Here is a 9,188-nt window from a genome sequence, read left to right on the forward strand (position 1 = left end):
GGTGACCTGAAGTGAGGTGTGAGTGACGCATGGTGACCTGAAGTGAGGTGTGAGTGACGCATGGTGACCTGAAGTGAGGTGTGAGTGACGCATGGTGACCTGAAGTGAGGTGTGAGTGACGCATGGTGACCTGAAGTGAGGTGTGGGTGACGCATGGTGACCTGAAGTGAGGTGTGGGTGACGCATGGTGACCTGAAGTGAAGTGTGAGTGACGCATGGTGACCTGAAGTTAGGTGTGAGTGACGCATGGTGACCTGAAGTGAGGTGTGGGTGACGCATGGTGACCTGAAGTGAGGTGTGGGTGACGCATGGTGACCTGAAGTGAGGTGTGGGTGACGCATGGTGACCTGAAGTGAGGTGTGGGTGACGCATGGTGACCTGAAGTGAGGTGTGGGTGACGCATAGTGATCTGAAGTGAGGTGTGAGTGACGCATGGCGACCTGAACTTATGTGTGAGTGACGCATAGTGACCTGAAGTTAGGTGTGGGTGACGCATAGTGACCTGAAGTTAGGTATGAGTGACGCATGGTGATCTGAAGTTAGGTGTGAGTGACGCATGGTGACCTGAAATGAGGTGTGAGTGACGCATGGTGACCTGAAGTGAGGTGTACGCATGGTGACCTGAAGTGAGGTGTGGGTGACGCATGGTGACCTGAAGTGAGGTGTGAGTGACGCATGGTGACCTGAGTTAGGTGTGAGTTACGCATGGTGACCTGAGTGAGGTGTGAGTGACGCATGGTGACCTGAGTGAGGTGTGAGTGACGCAGTGGTGACCTGAAGTGAGGTGTGGGTGACGCATGGTGACCTAAAGTGAGGTGTGAGTGACGCATGGTGACCTGAAGTGAGGTGTGGGTGACGCATGGTGACCTAAAGTGAGGTGTGGGTGACGCATGGTGACCTAAAGTGAGGTGTGAGTGACGCATGGTGATCTGAAGTGAGGTGTGAGTGACACATGGTGATCTGAAGTGAGGTGTGAGTGACGCATGGTGACCTGAGTGAAGTGTGAGTGACGCATGGTGACCTGAAGTGAGGTGTGAGTGACGCATGGTGGCCTGAGTGAGGTGTGAGTTACGCATGGTGACCTGAGTGAGGTGTGAGTGACGCAATGGTGACCTGAGTGAGGTGTGAGTGACGCATGGTGACCTGAGTGAGGTGTGAGTGACGCAATGGTGACCTGAGTGAGGCGTGAGTGACGCATGGTGACCTGAGTGAGGTGTGAGTGACGCAATGGTGACCTGAGTGAGGCGTGAGTTACGCATGGTGACCTGAAGAATGACATATTGGGATGAGGAAGGGTAGTGTATAAGATCGTCCTTGTTGGTAGGTTTTCTATACACTTGAAGAGAAGTTTGTCACTCTCTGGAGATATGTACAGAATTGAGACACTTAATGCAACATATGGGAATCATTATTGAAGAAACGTTTCGCCACACAGTGGCTTCATCAGTCCAATACAAAGTAGAACTGGGTAAAGAGAGGAGGAGTTTGAGGTAATCAGTCCCTCAACCTGGAATCGATGTGTTCAGTCCATCACTCTTGTAGGAAGTACAACATAGGACCAGAGAGGTGGCTTATTTACTGCAGTCAGATGAGTCGAAGCAGGAGGAGGCGGGATCACAGTGGGACCTGCCACTAGTGTAAGTAGGTCGTCGTCCTAAGGTTGGACAAGCGTCTTTGTACCAAGACTTCAACGCTTGTCCAACCTTAGGACGACGTCCTACTTGCACTAGTGGCAGGTCCCACTGTGATCCCGCCTCCTCCTGCTTCGACTCATCTGACTGCAGTAAATAAACCACCTCTCTGGTCCTATGCTGTACTTCCTGCAAGAGTGATGGACTGAACACATCGATTCCAGGTTGAGGGACTCCCATGTTAACATTGTTACCATGAGATTGTTCCCATGTTAACATTGTTTAACTTAAGATTGTTCTCATGTTAACATTGTTACCATGAGATTGTTCCCATGTTAACATTGTTTAACTTAAGATTGTTCTCATGTTAACATTGTTACCATAAGATTATTCCCATGTTAACATTGTTCCCATATTAACATTGTTCCCATGTTAACATTGTTACCATAAGATTGTTCCCATGTTAACATTGTTTAACTTAAGATTGTTCCCATGTTAACATTGTTACCATGTTAACGTTGTTACCATAATGATAGTTCCCATGTTAACATTGTTCCAATTTTAACATTGTTTCACTTGTAGTTAGTGAAACTTGTAGTTAGTGAAACTTGTAGTTAGTGAAACTTGTAGTTAGTGAAACTTGTAGTTAGTGAAACTTGTAGTTAGTGAAACTTGTAGTTAGTGAAACGTAGTTAGTGAAACTTGTAGTTAGTGAAACTTGTAGTTAGTGAAACTTGTAGTTAGTGAGATATTGTTTGCTTGAACACCCAAATAAAAGAAAGATTGCAATGTTGCAGGATTATAAAATTGCAGGATTACAGTGTTGTAGATTTACACTGCTACAGGATTCCAGCGATGCAGGATTGCAATGATGCAGGATTACAATGTTGCAGGATTAGAGCCTTGCAGAATTACAATGTTGCAGGATTACAATGGTGCAGAATTACAGTGTTGCAGAACTACAATGTTGCAGGATTACAATGTTGTAGGATTAAAATGTTGCAGGACTACAATGTTGCAGGATTACAATGTTGGAGGATTACAATGTTGGAGGATTACAATGCTGCAGGACTACAGTGTTGCAGGATTACAATGTTGCAGGACTACATTGTTGCAGTATTACAATGTTGCAGGACTACAATGTAGCAGGCCTACAATGCTGCAGGATTACAATGTTGGAGGATTACAATGTTGGAGGATTACAATGTTGGAGGATTACAATGCTGCAGGACTACAGTGTTGCAGGATTACAATGTTGCAGGACTACAGTGTTGCAGGATTACAATGTTGCAGGACTACAATGTTGCAGGATTACAATTTTGCAGGACTACAGTGTTGCAGGACTACAATGTTGCAGGACTACAATGTAGCAGGACTACAATGTAGCAGGACTACAATGTTGCAGGACTACAATGTAGCAGGACTACAATGTTGCAGGGCTACAATGTTGCAGGACTACAATCTAGCAGGACTACAATCTAGCAGGACTACAATCTAGCAGGACTACAATGTTGCAGGACTACAATGTTGCAGGACTACAATGTAGCAGGACTACAATGTAGCAGGACTACAATGTAGCAGGACTACTATGTTGCAGGATTGCAATGTTGCAGGACTACAATGTAGCAGGACTACAATGTAGCAGGACTACTATGTTGCAGGATTGCAATGTTGCAGGACTACAATGTTGCAGGACTACAATGTTGCAGGGCTACACTGCTGCGAGAGTACCTTGTTGCAGGACTACACTGCTGCGAGAGTACCTTGTTGCTGGACTACACTGCTGCGAGAGTACCTTGTTGCAGGACTACACTGCTGCGAGAGTACCTTGTTGCTGGACTACACTGCTGCGAGAGTACCTTGTTGCAGGACTACACTGCTGCGAGAGTACCTTGTTGCAGGACTACACTGCTGCGAGAGTACCTTGTTGCAGGACTACATTGCTGCGAGAGTACCTTGTTGCTGGACTACACTGCTGCGAGAGTACCTTGTTGCAGGACTACACTGCTGCGAGAGTACCTTGTTGCAGGACTACACTGCTGCGAGAGTACCTTGTTGCAGGACTACACTGCTGCGAGAGTACCTTGTTGCAGGACTACACTGCTGCGAGAGTACCTTGTTGCAGGACTACACTGCTGCGAGAGTACCTTGTTGCAGGACTACACTGCTGCGAGAGTACCTTGTTGCAGGACTACACTGCTGCGAGAGTACCTTGTTGCAGGACTACACTGCTGCGAGAGTACCTTGTTGCAGGACTACACTGCTGCGAGAGTACCTTGTTGCTGGACTACACTGCTGCGAGAGTACCTTGTTGCTGGACTACACTGCTGCGAGAGTACCTTGTTGCTGGACTACGCTGCTGCGAGAGTACCTTGTTGCAGGACTACACTGCTGCGAGAGTACCTTGTTGCAGGACTACACTGCTGCGAGAGTACCTTGTTGCAGGACTACACTGCTGCGAGAGTACCTTGTTGCAGGACTACACTGCTGCGAGAGTACCTTGTTGCGGGACTACACTGCTGCGAGAGTACCTTGTTGCAGGACTACACTGCTGCGAGAGTACCTTGTTGCTGGACTACACTGCTGCGAGAGTACCTTGTTGCTGGACTACGCTGCTGCGAGAGTACCTTGTTGCTGGACTACGCTGCTGCGAGAGTACCTTATTGCTGGACTACGCTGCTGCGAGAGTACCTTGTTGCAAGACTACGCTGCTGCAAGAGTACCTTGTTGCTGGACTACACTGCTGCGAGAGTACCTTGTTGCTGGACTACACTGCTGCGAGAGTACCTTGTTGCAAGACTACACTGCTGCGAGAGTACCTTGTTGCAGGACTACACTGCTGCGAGAGTACCTTGTTGCAGGACTACACTGCTGCGAGAGTACCTTGTTGCAGGACTACACTGCTGCGAGAGTACCTTGTTGCAGGACTACACTGCTGCGAGAGTACCTTGTTGCAGGACTACACTGCTGCGAGAGTACCTTGTTGCAGGACTACATTGCTGCGAGAGTACCTTGTTGCAGGACTACACTGCTGCGAGAGTACCTTGTTGCAAGACTACGCTGCTGCGAGAGTACCTTGTTGCAGGACTACGCTGCTGCGAGAGTACCTTGTTGCAGGACTACACTGCTGCGAGAGTACCTTGTTGCAGGACTACACTGCTGCGAGAGTACCTTGTTGCAGGACTACACTGCTGCGAGAGTACCTTGTTGCTGGACTACACTGCTGCGAGAGTACCTTGTTGCAGGACTACACTGCTGCGAGAGTACCTTGTTGCAGGACTACACTGCTGCGAGAGTACCTTGTTGCTGGACTACGCTGCTGCGAGAGTACCTTGTTGCAGGACTACACTGCTGCGAGAGTACCTTGTTGCAGGACTACACTGCTGCGAGAGTACCTTGTTGCAGGACTACACTGCTGCGAGAGTACCTTGTTGCAGGACTACACTGCTGCGAGAGTACCTTGTTGCAGGACTACACTGCTGCGAGAGTACCTTGTTGCTGGACTACACTGCTGCGAGAGTACCTTGTTGCTGGACTACACTGCTGCGAGAGTACCTTGTTGCAGGACTACACTGCTGCGAGAGTACCTTGTTGCTGGACTACACTTCTGCGAGAGTACCTTGTTGCTGGACTACACTGCTGCGAGAGTACCTTGTTGCAGGACTACACTGCTGCGAGAGTACCTTGTTGCTGGACTACACTGCTGCGAGAGTACCTTGTTGCAGGACTACACTGCTGCGAGAGTACCTTGTTGCAGGACTACACTGCTGCGAGAGTACCTTGTTGCAGGACTACATTGCTGCGAGAGTACCTTGTTGCAGGACTACACTGCTGCGAGAGTACCTTGTTGCAAGACTACGCTGCTGCGAGAGTACCTTGTTGCAGGACTACGCTGCTGCGAGAGTACCTTGTTGCAGGACTACACTGCTGCGAGAGTACCTTGTTGCAGGACTACACTGCTGCGAGAGTACCTTGTTGCAGGACTACATTGCTGCGAGAGTACCTTGTTGCAGGACTACATTGCTGCGAGAGTACCTTGTTGCAGGACTACACTGCTGCGAGAGTACCTTGTTGCAGGACTACACTGCTGCGAGAGTACCTTGTTGCTGGACTACACTGCTGCGAGAGTACCTTGTTGCAGGACTACACTGCTGCGAGAGTACCTTGTTGCAGGACTACATTGCTGCGAGAGTACCTTGTTGCAGGACTACATTGCTGCGAGAGTACCTTGTTGCAGGACTACATTGCTGCGAGAGTACCTTGTTGCAGGACTACACTGCTGCGAGAGTACCTTGTTGCAGGACTACACTGCTGCGAGAGTACCTTGTTGCTGGACTACACTGCTGCGAGAGTACCTTGTTGCAGGACTACACTGCTGCGAGAGTACCTTGTTGCAGGACTACACTGCTGCGAGAGTACCTTGTTGCTGGACTACACTGCTGCGAGAGTACCTTGTTGCAGGACTACACTGCTGCGAGAGTACCTTGTTGCTGGACTACACTGCTGCGAGAGTACCTTGTTGCAGGACTACACTGCTGCGAGAGTACCTTGTTGCAGGACTACATTGCTGCGAGAGTACCTTGTTGCAGGACTACATTGCTGCGAGAGTACCTTGTTGCAGGACTACATTGCTGCGAGAGTACCTTGTTGCAGGACTACACTGCTGCGAGAGTACCTTGTTGCAAGACTACGCTGCTGCGAGAGTACCTTGTTGCAGGACTACACTGCTGCGAGAGTACCTTGTTGCAGGACTACACTGCTGCGAGAGTACCTTGTTGCTGGACTACACTGCTGCGAGAGTACCTTGTTGCAGGACTACACTGCTGCGAGAGTACCTTGTTGCAGGACTACACTGCTGCGAGAGTACCTTGTTGCAAGACTACGCTGCTGCGAGAGTACCTTGTTGCAGGACTACATTGCTGCGAGAGTACCTTGTTGCAGGACTACATTTCTGCGAGAGTACCTTGTTGCTGGACTACACTGCTGCGAGAGTACCTTGTTGCAGGACTACACTGCTGCGAGAGTACCTTGTTGCTGGACTACACTGCTGCGAGAGTACCTTGTTGCAGGACTACACTGCTGCGAGAGTACCTTGTTGCAGGACTACATTGCTGCGAGAGTACCTTGTTGCAGGACTACATTTCTGCGAGAGTACCTTGTTGCAGAACTACATTGCTGCGAGAGTACCTTGTTGCAGGACTACACTGCTGCGAGAGTACCTTGTTGCAAGACTACGCTGCTGCGAGAGTACCTTGTTGCAGGACTACACTGCTGCGAGAGTACCTTGTTGCAGGACTACACTGCTGCGAGAGTACCTTGTTGCAGGACTACACTGCTGCGAGAGTACCTTGTTGCAGGACTACACTGCTGCGAGAGTACCTTGTTGCAGGACTACACTGCTGCGAGAGTACCTTGTTGCAGGACTACACTGCTGCGAGAGTACCTTGTTGCAGGACTACACTGCTGCGAGAGTACCTTGTTGCAGGACTACACTGCTGCGAGAGTACCTTGTTGCTGGACTACACTGCTGCGAGAGTACCTTGTTGCAGGACTACGCTGCTGCGAGAGTACCTTGTTGCAGGACTACATTGCTGCGAGAGTACCTTGTTGCTGGACTACACTGCTGCGAGAGTACCTTGTTGCAGGACTACACTGCTGCGAGAGTACCTTGTTGCAGGACTACACTGCTGCGAGAGTACCTTGTTGCGGGACTACACTGCTGCGAGAGTACCTTGTTGCAGGACTACACTGCTGCGAGAGTACCTTGTTGCAGGACTACACTGCTGCGAGAGTACCTTGTTGCAGGACTACACTGCTGCGAGAGTACCTTGTTGCAGGACTACACTGCTGCGACTACACTGCTGCGAGAGTACCTTGTTGCAGGACTACACTGCTGCGAGAGTACCTTGTTGCAGGACTACACTGCTGCGAGAGTACCTTGTTGCAGGACTACACTGCTGCGAGAGTACCTTGTTGCAGGACTACACTGCTGCGAGAGTACCTTGTTGCAGGACTACACTGCTGCGAGAGTACCTTGTTGCAGGACTACACTGCTGCGAGAGTACCTTGTTGCAGGACTACACTGCTGCGAGAGTACCTTGTTGCAGGACTACACTGCTGCGAGAGTACCTTGTTGCTGGACTACACTGCTGCGAGAGTACCTTGTTGCAGGACTACACTGCTGCGAGAGTACCTTGTTGCAGGACTACACTGCTGCGAGAGTACCTTGTTGCGGGACTACACTGCTGCGAGAGTACCTTGTTGCAGGACTACACTGCTGCGAGAGTACCTTGTTGCACTACACTGCTGCGAGAGTACCTTGTTGCAGGACTACACTGCTGCGAGAGTACCTTGTTGCAGGCGAGAGTACCTTGTTGCAGGACTACACTGCTGCGAGAGTACTACACTGCTGCGAGAGTACCTTGTTGCAGGACTACACTGCTGCGAGAGTACCTTGTTGCAGGACTACACTGCTGCGAGAGTACCTTGTTGCAGGACTACATTGCTGCGAGAGTACCTTGTTGCAGGACTACACTGCTGCGAGAGTACCTTGTTGCAAGACTACGCTGCTGCGAGAGTACCTTGTTGCAGGACTACACTGCTGCGAGAGTACCTTGTTGCAGGACTACACTGCTGCGAGAGTACCTTGTTGCAGGACTACACTGCTGCGAGAGTACCTTGTTGCTGGACTACACTGCTGCGAGAGTACCTTGTTGCTGGACTACACTGCTGCGAGAGTACCTTGTTGCAGGACTACACTGCTGCGAGAGTACCTTGTTGCAGGACTACATTGCTGCGAGAGTACCTTGTTGCAGGACTACACTGCTGCGAGAGTACCTTGTTGCAGGACTACACTGCTGCGAGAGTACCTTGTTGCAGGACTACATTGCTGCGAGAGTACCTTGTTGCAGGACTACACTGCTGCGAGAGTACCTTGTTGCAGGACTACACTGCTGCGAGAGTACCTTGTTGCTGGACTACACTGCTGCGAGAGTACCTTGTTGCAGGACTACACTGCTGCGAGAGTACCTTGTTGCAGGACTACACTGCTGCGAGAGTACCTTGTTGCAGGACTACACTGCTGCGAGAGTACCTTGTTGCAGGACTACACTGCTGCGAGAGTACCTTGTTGCTGGACTACACTGCTGCGAGAGTACCTTGTTGCAGGACTACACTGCTGCGAGAGTACCTTGTTGCAGGACTACACTGCTGCGAGAGTACCTTGTTGCTGGACTACACTGCTGCGAGAGTACCTTGTTGCAGGACTACACTGCTGCGAGAGTACCTTGTTGCAGGACTACACTGCTGCGAGAGTACCTTGTTGCAGGACTACACTGCTGCGAGAGTACCTTGTTGCAGGACTACACTGCTGCGAGAGTACCTTGTTGCGGGACTACACTGCTGCGAGAGTACCTTGTTGCAGGACTACACTGCTGCGAGAGTACCTTGTTGCAGGACTACATTGCTGCGAGAGTACCTTGTTGCAGGACTACACTGCTGCGAGAGTACCTTGTTGCTGGACTACACTGCTGCGAGAGTACCTTGTTGCAGGACTAC

Source organism: Cherax quadricarinatus, chromosome 35 (assembly GCF_038502225.1).
Source record: "Cherax quadricarinatus isolate ZL_2023a chromosome 35, ASM3850222v1, whole genome shotgun sequence".
NCBI classification, from domain to species: Eukaryota; Metazoa; Arthropoda; class Malacostraca; order Decapoda; family Parastacidae; genus Cherax; species Cherax quadricarinatus.